Source organism: Monodelphis domestica, chromosome 8, assembly GCF_027887165.1.
Source record: "Monodelphis domestica isolate mMonDom1 chromosome 8, mMonDom1.pri, whole genome shotgun sequence".
NCBI lineage: Eukaryota > Metazoa > Chordata > Mammalia > Didelphimorphia > Didelphidae > Monodelphis > Monodelphis domestica.
The window spans coordinates 103,606,324-103,628,315 of NC_077234.1; positions in this window are offsets into that span (position 1 = coordinate 103,606,324).

Genomic DNA, 21,992 nt, shown 5'->3' on the forward strand with positions numbered 1-21,992 from the left:
ATATGAAAAAAAAATAGAAGAAAAGTTTGTAATATAAATTAACTGCTTGTCTAAAGATATACAAAGCTTTTCCCATGCAACAAATTATGTGAAAAGAGTAATGGATTAAAAAGGACCAATGAATATATGATACCATAAGAAATATTAAAACATAATTAAAAGACTTAAAAATAGGAAATATGAAATATCTCTTAGCTAAAACAACTGACATGGAAGAGAGATTGTGGGGAAGAAGTCATTGGCTACCTGAAATATCAAAGAAAGCAGAAAACAAATAAGAAAAAAAAGAGGAAGGAAGGAAGGAAGGAATCATGGAAGGAAGGAATCATGGAAGGAAGGAATCATGGAAGGAAGGAAGGAAGGAAGGAAGGAAGGAAGGAAGGAAGGAAGGAAGGAAGGAAATGAAGGAGGAAAGGGAGGCAAGAGGAGGAGAAAAGGTATATATGCCTTCAATGTGCCAGGCATTGTACTAATCGTTTTTAAATTATCATCTCAACCTGGAAACAAACCTGGAAAGTAAATTTTATTACTACCTCCATTTTACAGTTGTTGATACTTAGAAAAAAAATAAGTTGTGTCCTCTTCACAGTCACACTCTGAAAAAAAAAAAAAAACATTTGGAATGAGGTCTCCCTGGCTTGTAGCACAGGGCTCTCTCTGTCCATTGTTCCACATAGCTGCTAAACTAGCTTAAACACAGTTCTTAAGTCTGGTATTCCAGAGGTATTATATTTCTAGATTTTAGTAAGTTATTGAATCCTAAATCCTATAAGGCCCAGGCAAGCTAAATGAGTTGTCAAAGAACTTCTGACAAAGTTTCCTATGATGTTCTTGTAGACAATATAGAGATATATGGTCTAGATTATTATACAATTAAGATTTGAAAGTAGTTAAAATTATGATGAAGAATAGTATACACCTCCAGAGGAAGAAGTGTTGAAGTCATCTTTCACATCAGTGTATTTATGGTTTTATTTTGGGGTTTTGGTTATGTGTGAGTTTACTCTTACAATTGTGACTAATATGGGCATGTGTCTTGCATGCCAGTAATAATAAAAAAAAATTTAAGTAGTTAAAGAATCAAATAATGTGTCTAATTAATTGATATGAGCCCATTGAGTTAGTTTTTGTGACATCAATCAGTCAATAAGTGTTTCCTAGGTGTCTATGATAAGCCAGGCCATCAGGATATAAATATAATAAATGAAAAAAAATCCTTTCAAGGAGCATATAAACAAATATTTTGTCCTTGGTCATATTCTATTCAATTTTTATTTTAGTATTTTTTAGACTATAGGTGGCATGGTTATCAAATTTCTAGCTGAAAGGAAGTTAAGAAGGATAACGAGTATGCTAATTGCCTGAAATTAATTCAAATATATGTCTTCCCATAGGAAATTTTCAATGGATTTTAACAATATTTAAAGGATTCATGATTCTTTTTGCTACTGTTGATATTTTTCAGTATTCCCTCTACCTATGCATTTTAGACAAGCTCTCTACCATGGTAGATGAATGAGTGAATTTTTATACCCTATCCCCTTTATATACGTTTACAACAACTACTGCCACCATCTTTGACAATTTGTCACAAAGTCTCTAGACATCTGGAAATGAACTCTAATTATAATTATTCTACTCCATTGATGATAAACATAAATTGTCACTGAGACCATGTTTAAAACTTTTGAAGTTTAGATTCTCTGTTTGCCTTCATTCTGCTATCATTGCCTTTGGAAACCTAGCTCTTTTACAAAATTCTATGATGTATCAGGGTAAGACATTAGCAACAAAGATCTAATTATATAAAATTTAACCAGTATTTCAAATATCCTTCTCTTAGACTAAAAATATCTACTCAAAAATATTAAATAGAAAAGATATAACTACAAAGCAGTTCAAAGGAAAAATACTTAGGGATTTTAATACACCCAAAACTCAAAATAGGTACATATGAGGTGGCAGCAAAAAACCAATAACATTTTTGGCTTCATTTATAGAAATATATTACAAATGAGAAAGATGATTATTTTAGTAAGTACTTCATCCTATCGAATCCACATTTAGAGATTTTGTAATTTTTTTATTTTGCATTCACATGTCAAGAGGAACACTGGCACCCTGAATCTTTTCCATAGGAGGGTGATCAGGGTGATAAAGATAATCAAATTCATTTATATAATGTTCTATTGAAGGAAATTTATTTTGATTTTGTGAGATAAGATTAAGCATGATTGTTAACTCAAAATATCTGAAGGGTTGACAAAAAAGAGAAATTAGATTTCTTCTTCTAAAATAGAGAGGGAAGAACTAGGTCTAATAGGAAGATGCAGGCATGCAGATTCTTAATCAATATAAGGCAAAACTTCTTAACAATGTGACACATTGCGTTTTTAATTTTTTTTAAGCCTTTACATTCTGCCTTAGAATCAATACTGAGTATTGGGCTCAAGGCAGAAATGTGACAAGGGCTAAGTCATGATGGTTCAATGACTTGCCCATGATCACACAGCTGGGATGCCTCTGAGTCCTATCTTCACTCTTGGCTCTCTAATTCCTGAGCTGCCTAGCTTCCCTTAGACACAATGTTTTGTCTCAAAAGGTAGTCAGTGGTAATTCTTAAAGTGGATAATTGATAACTTGTCAGACAGGATGTGAAGTGGATTCATGATTCAAAAAAAAAATATTGAATTAGTCTCATTGACTCAAAATCTTTGAGAAGAGAGGACTCCAAGAGTTGATGTGATTTCTATTTTTCAAAGAATTTCTTTTAAAAAATATCTTTTAGATTTCCGGTCAAGATGGCAGCTTAGAGAAAGCTAAAGTTCAGAGCTCCAGAAACCCTTCATAGAAATAAGGCAACAGAGAAGCATTGGGAGGGAACTGAGGAGGGTGGTAACACTGAAACACAGAAACACCAGCAATTCCGGGCTTCCTGGGGAAGACAGACAATTTACCTGGGGCTAAAGCCACTGAACACCAGACAGAAAACAGAAGAGCCATCCCCCCTCACTCAGATAGAGATGGCAAACATCACAGAAGCAAAAAAGCCTCAAAACAACAAGAAAAACAAGAAGGGGGCAACTTTGGACACATTTTATGGAGCAAAAATACAAAATACAGAGGAGATAGAAGAGGAAACACAAGCAAATGTGCCGAAACCTTCCAAAGGAAATGGAAACTCTAAACAAACATTTGAAGAATTTGAATTGAAAATGATCAAAAAGATGGGAGCATTCTGGCAGGAAAAGTGGGAATTAATGCAAAAGAATTTCACGCAACTACCGGTTTCATGTAAAAAAACCGGTTTGACCAAACTGAATAAGAAAACCAGGCTTTAAATGTCAGAATTAGGCAACTGGAAGACAACGAGCAGGTAAAAGAGCAAGAATCAATAAAGCAAAGCCAAAAGATCAAGAAATTAGAAGAGAATATAAAATATCTCATGGACAAGGTGACAGACTTGGAAAATAGAGGGAGATGAGACAATCTTAGAATAATTGGACTAACAGAAAATCCAGAAATAAACAGCAAACTCAACATCGTAATACAAGATATAATCAAAGAAAATTGCCCAGAGATTCTAGAACAAGGGGGCAATACAGCTACTGAAAGAGCTCACAGTACACCCTTTACACTAAAGCCCCAAAAGACAACTCCCAGGAATGTAATTGCCAAATTTCAAAGCTTTCAAGCAAAAGAAAAAATCCTACAAGGAGCCAGAAAAAGACAATTTAGATATAAAGGAATGCCAATCAGAGTCACACAAGACCTTGCAAGTTCCACTCTGAATGATCATAAGGCATGGAACATGATTTTCAGAAAGGCAAGAGAGCTGAGTCTTCAACCAAGAATCAGCTATCCAGCAAAACTGAATATATACATCCAAGGGAAAGTATGGGCATTCAACAAAATAGAAGATTTCCAAGTTTTTGCAAAGAAAAGACCAGAGCTCTGTGGAAAGTTTGTTATCAAAAAACAAAGAGTATAGAATACCTGAAATGGAAAATATGATGGAAAAGGAAAAGGAGAAAATTGTTATCTTTTCATTTATTCAAACTCTCTTCTATAAGGACTACATTTATATCAATCTATATATATTAATATATGGAAAATGTAATGTGTAAATAGGGGGAATCAAAAAATCAAATAGAATAATCTTATTCACAAGGGAAGGGAAGAGGAAGAAAACTCTTATAAGAAGGAGAGGATGAGAGATTTTACTTAAACCTTACTCTCAGGGAAATTAACTCTGAGAGGGAAAAACATCCAGATACAATGGGATCTTGAATTCTATCCTACCCAACAAGGGTAGGGAGAAAGGAAAATCAAGAGGGGGTAGGGGTGGTGGGAAAACAAAAGGGGAGGGAAGGAGAGGGGGGAAGGGGAGGGAACAAAAAACGGAGGGGCTGGAAAGGGAAATGTATCAAGGGAGGGGACAAGGGGGACTGATTAAAATAAATCACTGGATTAAAAGGTTAGAGATAAAGAAGAAAGTTTAGAATTAGGGAAGGATATCAAAATGCCAGAGAATTCACAAGTCACAATCATAACTTTGAACGTGAATGGGATGAACTCACCAATAAAATGTAGAAGAATAGCAGAATGGATTAGAATCCAAAACCCTACCATATGTTGTCTTCAAGAAACACACATGAGGTTTGTAGAGAACCTGAAGGTCAGAATTAAAGGATGGAGTAAGACCTTCTGGGCCTCAACTGACAGAAAGAAGGCAGGAGTGGCAATCATGATATCAGATAAAGCCAAAGCAAAAATAGACCTGATTAAAAGGGATAGGGAAGGTAATTATATTTTGTTAAAAGGGACTTTAGATAATGAGGAAACATCAATAATCAACATGTATGCACCAAATAATATAGCACCCAAATTTCTAATGGAGAAAATAGGAGAATTGAAGGAAGAAATAGACAGTAAAACAATATTAGTGGGAGATTTGAACCAACCATTATAAAATTTAGATAAATCAAATAAAAAAATAAATAAGAAAGAGGTAAAAGAAGTGACTGAAATCTTAGAAAACAGAATTAATAGACATTCAGAGAAAAATAAATATGGACAAAAAGGAATACACCTTCTTCTCAGCACCACATGGCACATTCACAAAGATTGACCATACACTAGGTCACAGAAACATGGCATACAAATGCAGAAAAGCAGAAATAATAAATGTACCTTTTTCAGATCACAAGGCAATAAAAATAATGATCAGTAATGGTATGTGGAAAACCAAATAAAAATTAATTGGAAATTAAATGATATGATACTCCAAAATCATTTAGTTAGGGAAGAAATCACAGAAACAATTAATAATTTCATCAAGGAAAATGACAAAGGTGAGACATCCTTTCAAACCTTTTGAGATGCAGCCAAAGCAGTAATCAGAGGTAAATTCATATCTCTGAGTGCATATATTAACAAACTAGGGAGAGCAAAAATCAATCAATTGGAAATACAAATAAAAAAATTTGAAAGCGATCAAATTAAAACCCCCCAGCAGAAAACCAAACTAGAAATCCTAAAAATTAAGGGAGAAATTAATAAAATTGAAAGTGATAGAACTATTGATTTAATAAATAAGACAAGAAGCTGGTACTTTGAAAAAACAAACAAAATAGACAAAGCACTGGTCAATCAATTAAAAAAAGGAAAGAAGAAAAGTAAATTAATAGCATCAAAGATGAAAAGGGGGACATCACCTCCAAGGAAGAGGAAATCAAGGCAATTATTAAAAATTACTTTGCCCAATTATATGGCAATAAATACAGCAATCTTGGCAATATGGATGAATATATACAAAAATACAAACTGTCTAGACAAACAGAAGAAGAAATAGAATTCTTAAATAATCCCATATCAGAAAATGAAATCCAACAGGCCATCAAAGAACTCCCTAAGAAAAAATCCCCAGGGTACGACGGATTCACAAGTGAATTCTATCAAACATTCAGAGAATAGTTAATCCCAATACTATACAAAATATTTGACATAATAAGCAAAGAGGGAATTCTACCAAACTCCTTTCATGACACAAACATGGTACTGATTCCAAAACCAGGCAGATCAAAACCTGAGAAAGAAAATTATAGACCAATCTCCCTAATAAATATAGATGCAAAAATCTTAAATAAGATACTAGCAACAAGACTCCAGCAAGTGATCAGAAGGGTCATGCACCATGATCAAGTAGGATTTATATAAGGGATGCAGGGCTGGTTCAATCTTAGAAAAACCATCCACATAATCGACCATATCAACAAGCAAACCAACAAAAATCACATGATTATTTCAATAGACGCAGAAAAAGCCTTTGATAAAATACAACATCCATTCCTATTGAAAACACTAGAAAGCATAGGAATTGAAGGGTCGTTCCTAAAAATAATAAACAGTATATATCTAAAACCAATAGCCAATATCATCTGCAATGGGGATAAACTAAATGCATTCCCAATAAGATCAGGAGTGAAACAAGGATTCCCATTATCACCTCTACTATTTGACATTGTACTAGAAACACTAGCAGTAGCAATTAGAGAAGAAAAAGAAATTGAAGGCATCAAAATAGGCAAGGAGGAGACCTGGTTATCACTCTTTGCAGATGACATGATGGTCTACTTAAAGAATCCTAGAGATTCAACCAAAAAGCTAATTGAAATAATCAACAACTTTAGCAAATTTGCAGGATAAAAAATAAACCCACATAAATCATCAGCATTTCTATATATTTCCAACACAGCTCAGCATCAAAAACTAGAAAGAGAAATCCCATTCCAAATCACCTTAGACAAAATAAAATACCTAGGAATCTATCTCCGGAGACAAACACAGGAACTATATGACCACAACTACAAAACACTCTCCACACAACTAAAACTAGACTTGAGCAATTAGAAAAACATTAACTGCTCATGGGTAGGACCAGCCAATATATTAAAAGTGACCATCCTACCCAAAGTCATCTATCTATTTAGTGACATACCCATAGAACTTCCAAAAATTTTCTTTACTGATTTAGAAACAACCATAACAAAGTTCATTTGGAATAACAAAGGATCAAGGATATCCAGGGAAATAATGAAAAAAAAATATACAAAGGAAGGGGACCTTGCAGTCCCAGATCTCAAACTATATTACAAAGCAGCAGTCATCAAAATAATTTGGTACTGACTAAGAGACAGAAAGTAGGATCAGTGGAATAGAGTTCTGGAAAGTGTCCTCAGCAAGACAATATATGATAAACCCCAAGAACCCAACTTTTGGGTCAAAAATCCACTATTCGATAAAAACTGCTGGGAAAACTGGAAGACAGTGTGGGAGAGATTAGGATTAGATCAACACCTCACACCCTACACCAAGATAAATTCAAAATGTGTGACTGACATGAACATAAAGAAGAAAACTATAAGTAAATTAGGTAAACACAGAGTAGTATACATGTCAGACCTTTGGGAAGGGAAAGACTTTAAAACCAAGCAAGACATAGAAAGAGTCGTAAAATGTAAAAAAATAATTTTGACTACATCAAATTAAAAAGCTTTTGTACAAACAAAACCAATATAACTAAAATCAGAAGGAAAGCAACAAATTGGGAAGCAATCTTCAAGAAAACCTCTGACAAAGGTTTAATTACTCAAATTTACAAAGAGCTAAATCAATTGTACAAAAAATCAAACCATTCTCCAATTGATAAATGGGCAAGGGATATGAACAGGCAATTTTCAGCCAAAGAAATCAAAACTATTAATAAGCACATGAAGAAGTGTTCTAAATCTCTTATAATCAGAGAGATGCAAATCAAAACAACTCTGAGGTATCACCTCACACCTAGCAGATTGGCTAAAATGACAGCAAAGGAAAGTAATGAATGCTGGAGGGGATGTGGCAAAGTCGGGACATTAATGCATTGCTGGTGGAGTTGTTAACTGATCCAACCATTCTGGAAGGCAATTTGGAACTATGCTCAAAGGGCGATAAAAGAACTGTCTGCCCTTTGATCCAGTCATAGCACTGCTGGGTTTGTAGCCCAAAGAGATAATGGACAAAAAGACTTGTACAAAAATATTCATAGCTGCTGTAAACCTCAAAATTCCTTAGACTTATAAATGTTGGAGATTTCACCATTGGGATATTTCATACTTGGAAAATTTCTTACTTATAGTCTATTGGAATGGGAACCCCATTGGCATGGGAGGTTCCTTCTCTTCCCTTCTTAAGATTACTTTAGGACAGAAACCTTTTGCTGAACAATGGAAAGGACTTTGACCTATGATTAAGCATAGAACAGGAATTTCTTTGAATCATGATTGATTTTAGAATTGATACAATGGAGATACTTGGAATAAATCTCCACCCTATTCAGTCCTAACAGGATTGAGTAAGGGCTGCAGCCTAGATCAAAATTTAATTATTCCAATCTCTACCCTACTCAGGTTAACAGGATTAAGGAAGGGCTGTAGCAAAGGAGCAAAGATTTAATCATTTGAAAATATGACCTTCAACAGACATGTGCAAAAGCCAGAAACGTCTGGGTGGTCCTGGGTTCAGCTAGAGCCTCCATTGGCACAGGGAAATTGATGAACCGTGATTGGTAGATGGGAGAACTGAGGGGAGAAACTTGGATATTTTCCTTAAAGATAGGGGGTCTGAAGACTCCAGGGGGTGGAGTAGTTGGTCGGTGTGGTTCGTGTGGGCGCGGAGGAGCTTGCTCTGAAGGAAGCTGAAGGTGGGGGCCTCTGAGACTGTTTCTCCATTTTGGTCACGTGAGTAATAGGGACTGATCTCTTTCCTTTGCCCCAGCTATCTAAGGGCTTGGGCCTTTTGGCCCAGCCTAAACAGAAGGGGTATTTAAGCCATATTTCCTTCTCTCTCTTTTCTCTCTCTCTATCTCTAATTACTTCCTCCTATTGTAATTAAACTCCATAAAAGATTGACGGCTGACTTAAGTTTTCATTTAGGGATTACATAACTGATTCCTTGGCGACCTTAAATTAATATATATCAGTCTTTTAAAGTGATTCACTTGTAACATTGCGCTCTTTGTGGTGGCCAAAAATTGGAAAACGAGGGGATGCCCTTCAATTGGGGAATGGCTGAACAAAGTGTGGTATATGTTGGTGATGGAATACTATTGTGCTAAAAGGAATAAAAAAGTGGAGGAATTCCATGGAGACTGTTACAACCTCCAGGAAGTGATGCAGAGCGAAAGGAGCAGAACCAGGAAAACATTGTACACAGAGACTGATACACTGTGGTATAATCGAAGGTAATGGACTCCTCCACTAGGGACAATGCAATGTCTCTGAACAATCTGCAGGGATCTAATAAATACTATCCACAAGCAGAGGATAAACTGTGGGAGTAAAAACACTGATGAAAAGAAACTGCTTGACTATAGGGGCTGAGAGGAAATGACTGAGGAGAGACTCTAAATGAACCCTCTAGTGCAAATACCAACAACATGGAAATGGGTTCGAACCAAGAACACATGTGAAACCCAGTGGAATTGTGCACTGGCTATGGGAGAAGTGGTGGGAGGGGGTTGGGGGGAGGAAAAGATAACCGATCATTGTTTCCAAAGAATAATATTTGTAAATAACCAAATAAAATAATGTTTTAAAAGTAAAAAAATAAAAATAAAAAAAAATAAAACATATCTTTTAGTTACTTTCCAGGCATCTAAGTGGCAGGTGGTTAGAATACCAGACATGGTGTCAGGAAGACTCAACTCCCTAAGTTCAATTCTGGCTTCAGGTACTTCCTAGCTGTGTGACCCTGGGCAAGTCAATTAACCACTTTTGCCTGAGTTTCCTCATCTGTAATATGAGGTGAAGGAAATGTTAAATCACTATCATATCTTTGTGAAAATGAAACCAATTGAAGTCACAATGTATTGGACATAACTGAAAAATGATTAAAGTAAAGGAATTTCTAAACACAAAAAGATGACTAAGGTACACTATTCTTTAGAACTTTAGTGCTTAATAAGTTGATCATGCAGGAACTAGAATGTAGAAAGTGAAAAAGGAGTAGAATGGACAAAATATAGTTTGAGATTTAAAGAGGACAATGCCATTTCTATCATTAGGGGAAGTGTCATGGAGGGACAGGTACATTTCCTAAATTGGACCTTAAAGAATGGGAAGATTTTTCTCAACAGTTTTTTGTGACTATATTGAGAGTGAGGCAGAAAATGTACATTCCAGACATTTCTAAGATATATTATTCCAAAGACTAAAGCAAAGCACTAGTATGAAGTAAAACAACTTTTTAATCTATGAGATTAAAAGTACATAATTTCTCATGGAACAGCAGACATAAAATATTTCTATAATGTAGATATTAATAATGGAACCTTTATATTGGACTTTAATTTTTTGTACAGGTTTCTTCATAAGAGTCACATATGTAGTACATTTTATAGATGAGGAGGCTGTTTCAAAGTTGGCACATTGATAAAGCAATGGTCTTGGGGGATGTGAGGTCAAATCAAGACTCAAATACTTACCAAAGTATGATTCTAGTTTAAAAATTTAACCTCAATTTGCCCCAGTTTCCTCAACTGAATAATTGGGATAATAATAACATCTTCTTCTCAGGGTCATTGTGAAGATGGAATGAAATAATATTTGTAAAAGCACAGCATACTGTCTGGCACATAGAAGATGTTATATAAATCTCTATTCCCTCTCTTCTTCCTTCAAAGAGGTTCTGTGATTTTTCAAGGTAACAGAGCTACAGAAAATGGCAAACAGAATTTAGACCAATCTCCCAAGATTACAAGCCTAGATTTCCTTCCATTATACCAGATTTCCTCTGAGATTAAGTGAATAGCTCTAATAAACCTTATTAAAGATTGATTTAAGGACTTTATATATATATATAATCCAAAAAGATTTCATTTTAAAACATAGTTATTTAAACATGACAGAAGAGCAACCTCAGAATGCCATTTGTTATTTATTTCTATATATTATGTGGTAGGCTGAAATAGATCTAACAGTAGTGAGCAAATTAACTTTATCAATTTCTTATTATTGTTTTTAATGGCTTAATTGTTACCATATTTTCTTTTTACTTATCTATGTAAACATTAAAAAGTCATTTAATATAAAATAAGTTTTAAATGTTTTAAGATTTTCAAAGAATTATTTGTTATCTAATTTGACTGTAACAACAACCCTGTAAAGTAGGTGTTGTTATTATCTCTATTTCTTGGTGAGGAAACTGAGGCTGAGAAAAGTTAGATGACTTGTCCAAGTTCACACATCCAGGAAGTATAGAAAGTGGATTTTGAACTCTTAATCTCCTAATTCCAATTTCTGTCACTGTACCATATGAATACATATCATTTAACTTTCACTAAAACATTTTGTAGGAGAGACTGAGTAAATGTTATATTTATACCAATATTATTTGAAACATTATAGGTGTATGTCAAATTTTTTGTTGATTGATTGATCTATGTGAACCTCAGATGACTCATTTATAAAATGAATTGGTTACGCTAAATTATTTCTAAGGTTCCTCTCATTTTTAAATGTTATACTATGATATTAATTTAATATGTAGATTTTGACCTCAATGTAACAATAAAAATGGCAGGTTGGCAGAAGAAGGTAAATTTTAATTAAAATCAAAAGAAAACAGCATTTATGCACACCGATCAACATGATGACAAATATAATTTCTGAGGAATCATGAGAAAACATGCCTACCTCCTGGCAAAAAAATGATGGATTTATGAACACAAGTGTATATGTGCATCACACATATACATAAAATCTGTGTTGAGATGACTAACCTGCTTGTGACAATGGTTATGTTTTTTTTTTTTTTGCTTTTCTGATGGGAGGAGAGAAGGAAGTAGATGGGAAAGAAAACTGATGGGTATTTGAAATTAAAAGATAGAATTTAAAAATATATATGCCCAAAGGACAATAAAATTGTTGATAAGCTTTGAACCACCAATACCACTACTAGGTCTGTATCCCAAAGACATCCCAAAGATAGGGGAAAAGGACTTGCTTATACAAAGATATTAATAGCAGATCGTTTCATGGTGGCAAAGAACTAGAAACTACAGGGTCCATCAGTTGAGGAATGACTGAACAACTTGTGGTATATGATTGTAATGCTACACTATTTTGCCATAGGAAATAACTAACAATATAATCCCTGTAAAATTTAAATTAATATCCAATAATTCCAAGTATTATATTTTATAAGATTTATTAATAATCACTTGAAGTAAAAGAAATGAAAGGACAAAAGTAAAAGCATGAGTAAAGCCAGCTTTCCCAGTCATGATCAGGGGGAAAAAAAGTGCAAAAAAAGGGCAGGGCTACACAAAACTTATATCCTCTCTATGTTAGCATGTAACTTGAGAGGGAACACAGGAAACTGGGATTTAAAGTCCTGGGGATCAGATTCTAAATATACATCACACAAAAAAAAATCTAGAAAGACTTAAATAACATTATACAAAGAGAAGTGAAAATATCTAGGAGAACACAATACACAGTAAAAGTAATAATGTATGATGATGAATTGTAAATGAATTCACTGTATAAGCAATGCAAAGATTCAGGATAATTCCAACAGACTCATGATGAAAAAGGCTGTCCACTGCATTATAAGAAACTGATGGAATCTGAAAGCAAAGTGTAGCTTAAATTGTACTTCGTTACATTATTTTCGCCATATATTTTTCCTTAGTGTAATGATGCATGTCTTGGGAAAGGGGAAGGGTAGGAAGAAAGGAGAGAACATAGATCACAAAATATCAGAAAAAAACCAATGATTAAAAAGTATATTCATAAATTAAAAAATTAAAATTGTTTCAAAAAACCTTAGGCATATAGTGTTTCCATTAAATGAAGCAATGACTAAAAAAGAATTAAACATTTACTGTGTGCCAAGATCTCATAAAATATGGGGATACATAAGGGAATCCAGGTTGATCTGCTGTCAAGGAGGTTACATTCAATAGGGAAACAAAACACATTATAGTGGAATGATAGAGTGTATTGTTTTGGGATACCGCAGGGATGAAGTGAGAAAGTTCATCCTTCCAGGAGTATTAATTGAGAATTACCTTTTCTGGTACTATTCCTCTATAACATTTTGAAGTCCCCAAATAATTGTGCCAGGGACTGCTATAAATGATTTATAATTATTAACTAGTTTGATCCTCCCAACAACTCTAGGACTTAGATGATGTTATTATCCCCATATTACATATCAAACTGAGGTTAAATGATTACCCAGGATCACACAGCCAGTAAGTGAAATGAGATCTTAAAATCAGGTCTTCCTGCAGTCTGAACACTATATACACTGTGGCCCCTTGTTTCTTGATTCCTTGGAGATTCTGGGAGTTTAAATCCGTTATTTTCTGATTTATTCTTTCCTTTAGAAGTCTCATGAAGAAAGTTAACATTTTTAATCCCAAAAAGAAAATACCTTGAAAGAACTCAATCACCTCAAAAACAAAACTCTACAATGAAAAATAATCAGATGATCCAAACTCCTTACAGATGTGTCTTTTATTTAAATCCAAAGCAAGTAGAAATTGGAATATTTCAGGATAAGTCTACAAGTTGGTAAAATGGAAACAGGTTGCAATCAAACTGTAGCAAGTACATTGTCTGATCCCTTCTGTGAATGGGATCATAGTAGCTGATTTGAGAAGAGGGAACTGAACAGAAGCAAGCAATTAAGTAAGTACATTTTTTTTTCAAGGAAAAGAAGTCAGCTACAGCCCTAGTTAACTATTCAAAAAGCTCTCTTAAACTTTAGAGCCAATTCCTATAAGCTTAGAGAACTCAAATGGATTGAGGTGAATGAACTGATTTTTCCCCCTTTATAGGCATATTCTGTCTCCTAGAATGTAGTTACTTTTAATTTAAACTCTTTGAGAGTTGATTGAGGTTCAGGGAAGTTAATTGTCTTGCACCTGCTAAGTGTCAGAAGTAAATTTTGAACCCAGGTCTTCCTGACTCAATGCCAGAATTCCATTATGTATATCAAACTGTTTTTCTTCTGGAAAGTAATACTTACAATGTTATTTAGAATATTTTATTATCATACAATTCTACATATTATGTGTTTTGTTTTCCTTTACTTTCAGGATGTATATAAGTGAACTATTTAGAAAATTATTGTGTTTACTTACTGTAGGCTAGTACCATAAGTGCTGGGAACAGGCATACAAGTAAGCAAGACAGTTGTTGCCCTCAAGGAGTTTACATTTAAACAGGACAAAATAACAGACCCAAAGGGAAGTAGTAGCCAGGGAGGAAGATTTTGGCCTGGGAAGTAGGAGAAATAAGTGGAATTATATGGTAAATGATTGTACTTTCCAGGAAGACTAGTACTGATTTGATTATTATTCCCAGAGCCAGAGATGGAAAATAGGGGGTGAGACAGCATAGCATGTTTTCCCTAGTAGGTCAGGAAGAAGGTTAAAAAGAACCATTGTTGGTATGGGGTACACTGAATACTGGGGACTTTCTCACCAAAAAGAATCCTATGATCACAGAAATTCCAGTCAAGACAAAAGGATTGAAGGCTAAACAGAAGGTTCCCATCATATTATAATGAATAGTCCAAAATAGTACTTCTCTGACCTTGTGGTTGGTTAATATGTTGCCAACTTGGAAAAACAGAACTGCTAAAGAATTTAGAAAAAATCAAGTCTTTAATCAGGAAAGAGATAGTTCCATAATAATAGATCACCACACAGAGCAAGCCCCAAATACTAGAGTCAAAACTCTGAGGCTCTGGGGACAGTATCTCTGGGAGGATCAAAGTGATAGGAGATTCTCCAAAGAATAATGAGAGCTGGGGGAACTCATATACTATTTAGGGGACTAAGAACATGGAAGTATGATCGATTGGCATTACCATGGCTATAAGGAAATTAGAAGTCCAAGACAGGATTATCAGGGAGAGGCTGATGCTTTACAGTGGGTGCAAAAGGGAAGGGTCCAACCTAGGGCTAGGCTACCTGGGAGAGGACTTTGATACAAGGGGAGAAACTACTCAGACAAAAGGATACTTAACATTGGATTTAAAATAGCTCTGCCTGGTACTTAACATTTGATTAGGTTTGCTAGACCCTCCTGAACTAGGACTATTAAGTACTTTAAGGTCTATTGTTCAGTCTGAAATGGGTGAGTCTGGGACTTCCCTTGGGGTGAGTTCTCAGGGAACAGGGGTAGACTTGGGACCCCCCAAAAACCCAGTTGACAATATATTGTCAACTAGAAAAAACACAGAACTATTAAATAGTCAAAAATCACTCTTTAATCAAGGGGAAAGAGGTTAGCGCTACTAATATGACAACAGAGCTGCTTTCCAAGATTGCACAGAGTCAAGACGCCCTGGTCACCAGCCCCTGGGAGTGCCACCAACTCAGGATGGACTCCAGGGAACAAAAGAACTTGGGGAACCTATATACCACTCTAGATGACCTGGGGGGTTTAGGATTAGAGGGACAGTTGATTGACTTTACAATGGTAAGAAAGGAAAATGAAGAGTTCCAGACAGGAATAATAGTGAGGGGCTGGGGCCCTACAATGGACACAAAAGGGAAAGACTCAGCCTAGGGCTGGGTCACCTTGGTCATGGACCTTAGCCTAGGGGGAGAAACCATTGGGACAAAAGGGATGTTTAATAATGGATGGGATTAGCTGTTCCCACCCAAACTAAGAGGGACCTTCCCTCAGGGGGAAACCTCTCCTGTGACAAGGTCAAAACCTGGGGTTTCTACACTCAAACTAAATAAACTGGGGATTTCTAGATTTCCATGTTGACAATATATAATCAACAATAGTGTTAGGAATCTATACAGATTTTTAAAATGCTGCCTAGATAGACATGCATGTGCATACATACATAAACCTATACAAAGACATTTATACTTCCTTTCATCTATGATATGATAAAAGGGGAACTTCAGGCAATATATTGACTTTGAAAACCAAAATTAATATGGTCTGTATTTTATTTTATTAAATACTTCCCATTTGCATTTTAATCTGATTTGGGGCATGGGGGGTAGAAATTGAGGGGATCTTGGAAATTTCATATTTCACCCACTTTTACCACTCATTAACCAAAATATAACCATGGAAATCAGTCCTTTTAAATGTAAGACTTCATTGAAAGAGAAAGAGAGAGATGGTTCAGGAGGGACATTGTCTCAGGTTGAAGACCCAATGCCTTGAGACAGATGCCTTGAGGGATTACAGAGAAAAATTGGGGCCCTTCCTCAAGTTGTGACCCAAGACAAATGCCCAACCTTACACAGAAACATCTCCTTTTTATTGGAGAGTCCTGATGTAATCAAGTCTCCCAGAAGGGATATAAAGGATTATAATATTGTACAATAGTGTTGAAGAGTTTTACATTGGCTTTCCATTTAAATCATTCAAGCTTATTAACATCTTCAAGAAATTGGAAAATAGCCTCACAATGGATATATCAGCAAATCAATATTTTATAGGAATGACCAGGGAGTTGGAGACAGATACAAAGAGGGGAGTGGTTCAGGAATGGCTTTTCTAGGAGGGGCTGAAAGAGGATCATTCAAGCCATTGGACTTGACCTTCTGTTAGAAGCTTCTATAGTCCAAATAGAACAATACAATAGGAGAGTCTCCAAGGACAAAAGATTGGGTCTCCAGTTCCTCAGACTCCTGCCTGGGGCAATTTCCAGACTAACTTCCTTAAAGCTGCAAAGCTTTGGTAAGAAAGGGGGTGGGGAACACCAACCTTTAGATATTAATAAATTTTCATAACTTGAGAATAACACACTAATTTCTCACTTCACCTAGAGGAATTTAACACTTCTGACAAAGGACTCTAAAAGATATATGTGTGTGTATGTGTGTGTGTGTGTGTGTGTGTGTGTGTAAAATATATATTACCTTTTTATCAACATATTGTTGAGTAAAGGAGGAAACAAAAGACTTTTTTTCTTTCATATACATATTTTTCTCATTTTTGGGTGTGTTGAAATAAGGATGTATATATGTATGTGTATGTGTGTGTGTGTAAAGATATATATATATATATATATATATATATATATATATATATATATATGTATTATACAAAATGTATGCGGACCTTTGCCCAGATAGCATTCTGGGAAAACGATTACAGAAGATGAATGACTATGACTCCAGAGAAAAAGCTGAGATGAGAATATTTAAAAGAAGAAAGGCTTAGTTTCCAAAATATTGTCCTACAAGCCGAACCTGTTAATTCCCTCTAGTACTTGGGTGATATCAGTGATATACTATTAAATGTTTAACTAGTGACTTTCCAAAAAAATCAAGGTGACTATATAACATTTTTAATATATATGCATCATTATTATTTTTTTCCATCACTTTCAGAAATCTAAACAATGAGTAAAATAGTAAATCAAACTGGTTTATAATATTTGCTGATTTCTAAAGTAAAAATACTTATACTGATTAAAAATACTGTTTTGGGGTTCAGAGTATGAACCCCTGGGGTTCAGGAAGGATATATTTTGCAAGAATGCAAGATTCTGAAAGTTAACTTAAAAGTAAATAGAGAGATTTATTAGTAATGTTGAATTTTTGGCCAGCAAGACAACATGGGTGGAGCAACCTGGGAGATTGCCTCCATTGCCTCCATTCTGGGGTTTTTGTATCCTTCTACAGCAGTGGGAACATGACTCTGGAGCAAGGGGTTGTGGGGGGGGGATGTTAGCCCGAGGGCATGGTGGTGGTTCTCATGATTTGGAGGATGAATGAATGAGGTATGTCTCTTTGTTCATCTCAGTTCAATGAGGCAATCAAAGAAGGGTAATCTTTAAGGTCAGGTGTTTTGGGTTGGGAGTCATGAGGGCCTAAGGAAGCAGAGTAATTTCCCTGATAATAGTGAAGGACCAGCTTCTGAAACTGTTATGGGTGTGGAAGGATACCTTTTGGGGTTCGGGAAGGATACCTTTTGCAAGCATGCAATGATTCCAAACTTAGCTTAAAAACAAAAAGAGATTTATTAATTTAGAAAGTAATGTTGGGAGTGGCCAGGAGGATAGCAAGGTAGAACAGCAAGGTGGGGAGCAGTTCCCTGGGAGAACAGCATGAAAGGAAAGGCTGTTCCTCCATGGGGACAGCATGGATGGAGAGGCTGTCCCCCAAACGACATCAGTTCTGGGGATTATATACTCTTTAGATGCTATGTCCTGGTGTGGACATGACCAGAATGTTAGTCCCTCTGGCATTTGGTGGAGTGGGGTGGTCATCTGACTGGGGTCTGCCTGGAGGCATAAAGATTCATTTCTTTGTCCACCTTAAATCTAGAGGACAAAAGAGGGTAAACATCTCAGGACCCTGGGTGGGGTCATTGGGTGTTTCTAGGTTAAGAGTCACAAGGATGCAAGGGCAAATGAATTTTCCCTGATAATAGTTGGCCTGGATTTCTGGGGGTACAGTGCCCATGTCATCTCCCCCCTCTTTTAATATGTAAGGGAAAAGGGGACGGCGATCTGTCTTCTGTAACTTCTTCAGAGCTGAGAATGGGTGTAGAGAGGTCCTTAGGAGAGAGAGACATTGACTGTAGACAGTGTTCAGAGCATCAGGCTGGGATGGTTGCTGGGGTTATGGTGGAATCTGGCATCTGGGTGACTCCCATGAGTGCTTTTACCCTAGAAGCAACTAGAGATGACAAGGTTACAAGTACAACCTCAGGTCTTGGATACACCTCAGAGGCATTGAGATCGTCTAGAGTCCTGGGGTTCTCTCCACTTTGGGGGTGCTTCATACAAACCCAACAGTTAGAGGGACCCACTTTGGCTTATGCTTACCCAAGCTGAATCAAAGAATTATATGTCCGGCTGACTGGGTATGCATGATTTGAAACATAGAAGAAGACCCAGATTTCAAGGAAAGAAAGTTATGGCTAGGTAGTTAAAGGCTAAAGTAGAAGGGGTTGAAGATAGCAGGGATGAAAAGGCTGTGAGCACAGGGTCTTAGGGACATGTCCTCAATGAGTGCGTGGGTCCTAGGTAGCTGGAAACCTGCTTGGAGATGTGAGGGATGCCCAGTGACTGCTTTCCCTGATGGGCAGACAGATCACAAGGGGAGATTCAGTCCCTAAGGTAGAAGTGTAGAAAATCAGGACTAGGGGGATAGAAACAAGGAAAATTAGTACAATAACAATTGGCATTACACATTTGCATTTGGGTATCTTAGCCAACAGACTTCTTCAGAAACCATCTTCTGACAAGAATAAGATCCCTTTAGGAAATCGGATTCCTGAGTTGTTTGAAGAGTTGGTATGTGATGTTTCTGTTAAAGAATATCCTTTTGCAAAGTACACATTAACTATAATATCTATAAACACTTGAGTAACAATATTTTACAGATGAATTTCTTTACTCCAGATTCTGGGGAAAATTCAGGAAAGCTTTGAGCTATTCTAAGCTCAAGATCCAAACTTCACTTAAGGCTGCAAATACAAGCAATCAATTAATAAACTTCACTTACTTCTCAAAATATGTTCCCTAACAATTTGAGAACGTTCAATTTTTAACCTAATAGTATGTTTGGGGAAATGGAAACTTTAATTTTCCAATTTGTATTATGTGCTGATTATGGGGATGTCACAAAGGAAGAATGTCCAAAAGGGAAAATATCTCCACATGAGACAAAGGACACAGTGAGTGGCTTCATGTACCAAGCAAGGCTGGCACTGCCATTATTGTTTCACTCAAGGATTCCCAGTCTAGATGGTCAGGAAAATTCAGTCCACAGTGAGCCTTGGGCTGCCTTCTCTATAACCATCCTAGGACTTTTTCTCCTTAGAGCACTTGCCACTGGATGCCAGAGGCCTTCTTTTCCTTAAAAGACAAGTCTCACCCATTAACAGCTCAGAGAAATTCTGCTTCTTAGCAGTCCAAAAACAAATTTCCATACCCTCAAACAAGCTTTTCTGACCTTTTGCCCTCTCTAAGGATTCCTTAAAGCCTATAAGTCTACATTATAGCAGTTATTCTGTTATTTTGGCAATAATTAATTTGTCACAATTTAGTCATAAAACCTGAACAGGAATGTTAAATTCATTAGCTCTACAGTAAATACAAATCAAGGCTAGATCATATCCTGACCTTAGGCCTTCTGAAGGAACTAAGATGTAAATCTTGAAATCTCTCAGACTTGTGAATGTTAAAAATTTCCCCATCATGGAATTCTTAATTGGAACAAATTCCCTACTGAGAAACATTCCCCATTTTGATGTGACAACTCTCCAGAATCAGAAATGGGAGGACCTCTACTCTACCTGTAGTTAAGACTGCTTTAGGGCAGAAAACTCCTTGCTAAACAAAGAAAGTACTTGGATCCATGCTTATGATGGGGCAAGGAGTTCTTTGAGCCAGGCCTGTTTTTAGAATTGATACAATGGGATGCTAGGTACCTAAAAGGGTCTGGCAAGTTTTCTCTTAATGAGATTAGTTGACTCAGCTGTGTTTTTTCTTGTTCAGACTTACTGAGGATCTTGGTCGACACAGCAGCATTTTTTCTGATTCAGACTTACTGAGGAGATTGGTAGACTTAGCAGGAATTTAGATGGGCAGTCCTTTGGAAAGCGTCTACAGTGATTGGTAGATGTAGGGACTTAGGGGAGGTGACATGGGAGAAAAACCCCTATATAAGAAAAAGCAGAATCCTTTTGGAGATATGCTTTTGGAGAAAACCTTTTGGAGGATCTCTGATGAGAACCGCTTGGGAAGAATCTCTTGAGAGAGGCTCTGGAGAAGGGAAGCTCTTGGAGGACAATCTCTAAGGAGGTCTTGTTGGAGCTCTCTCTGGTGAAGTCAGCTGAGATGGAGCTGGCCTGGTGTCACTAGAATCCTTGTTTAGACAGACCTTGTGGTGAGTGTTAAAAACTGACTGATATTCCCAATTATTCAAATACCCAAGTCAACTGAGTTTTATAGAGATTTTTAATTAATAATATAATGAGGAATTAGAGAAAGAGAGAAAGAGTAGGAAAGGAATAATTATGAAGGGCCTCAAGCCAATATGGCTTAGACCTGAGTCTGAAAAGAGAGAATCAGTCAGTCAGTCTTTTAACACTCACCACAAGTTCTGCCTTAACAAGGATTCTAGTAACACCAGGCCAGCTCCATCTCAGCTGACTTCACCAGAGAGCCTTCCAGCCAGAGACTGTTCCAAAAGGCCTCTCTCCAGAGCCTCCAGAGGGACAGAGTCCCCTTAGAGGAGCTCTAGGGAGACCTCCTTAGAGATAGTCCTCCAAGAGCTTCCCTTCTCCAGAGCCTCTCTCAAGAGATTCTTCCCAAGCGATCCTCATCAAAGATCCTCCAAAAGGAATTCCTCCAAAAGGAATTTCTCCAAAAGGATATATCCAAAAGGATATCTCTTCTCAAGAGATTCTGCTTTTTCTTATATAGGGGTTTTTTTTCTCCCATGTCACCTCCCCTAAGTCCCTACATCTACCAATCACTGTAGACGCTTTCCAAAGGACTGCCCATCTAAATTCCTGCTAAGTCTACCAATCTCCTCAGTAAGTCTGAACAAGAAAAAACACAGCTGAGTCAACTAATCTCATCAAGAGAAAACTTGCCAGACCCTTTTAGGTACCTAGCATCTCATTGTATCAATTCTAAAAACAGGCCTGGCTCAAAGAACTCCTTGCCCCATCATAAGCATGGATCCAAGTACTTTCTTTGTTTAGCAAGGAGTTTTCTGCCCTAAAGCAGTCCTAAGTACAGGTGGAGTAGAGGTCCTCCCATTTCTGATTCTGGAGAGTTGTCACATCAAAATGGGGAATGTTTCTAAGTAGGGAATTTGTTCCAATTAAGAATTCCCCATGGGGAAATTTTTAACATTCACAAGTCTGAGAGATTTGAAGATTTACACAAGCTAGCAGTTTCAGACTGAATGAGAGACCCTCAGGGAAACAACAATC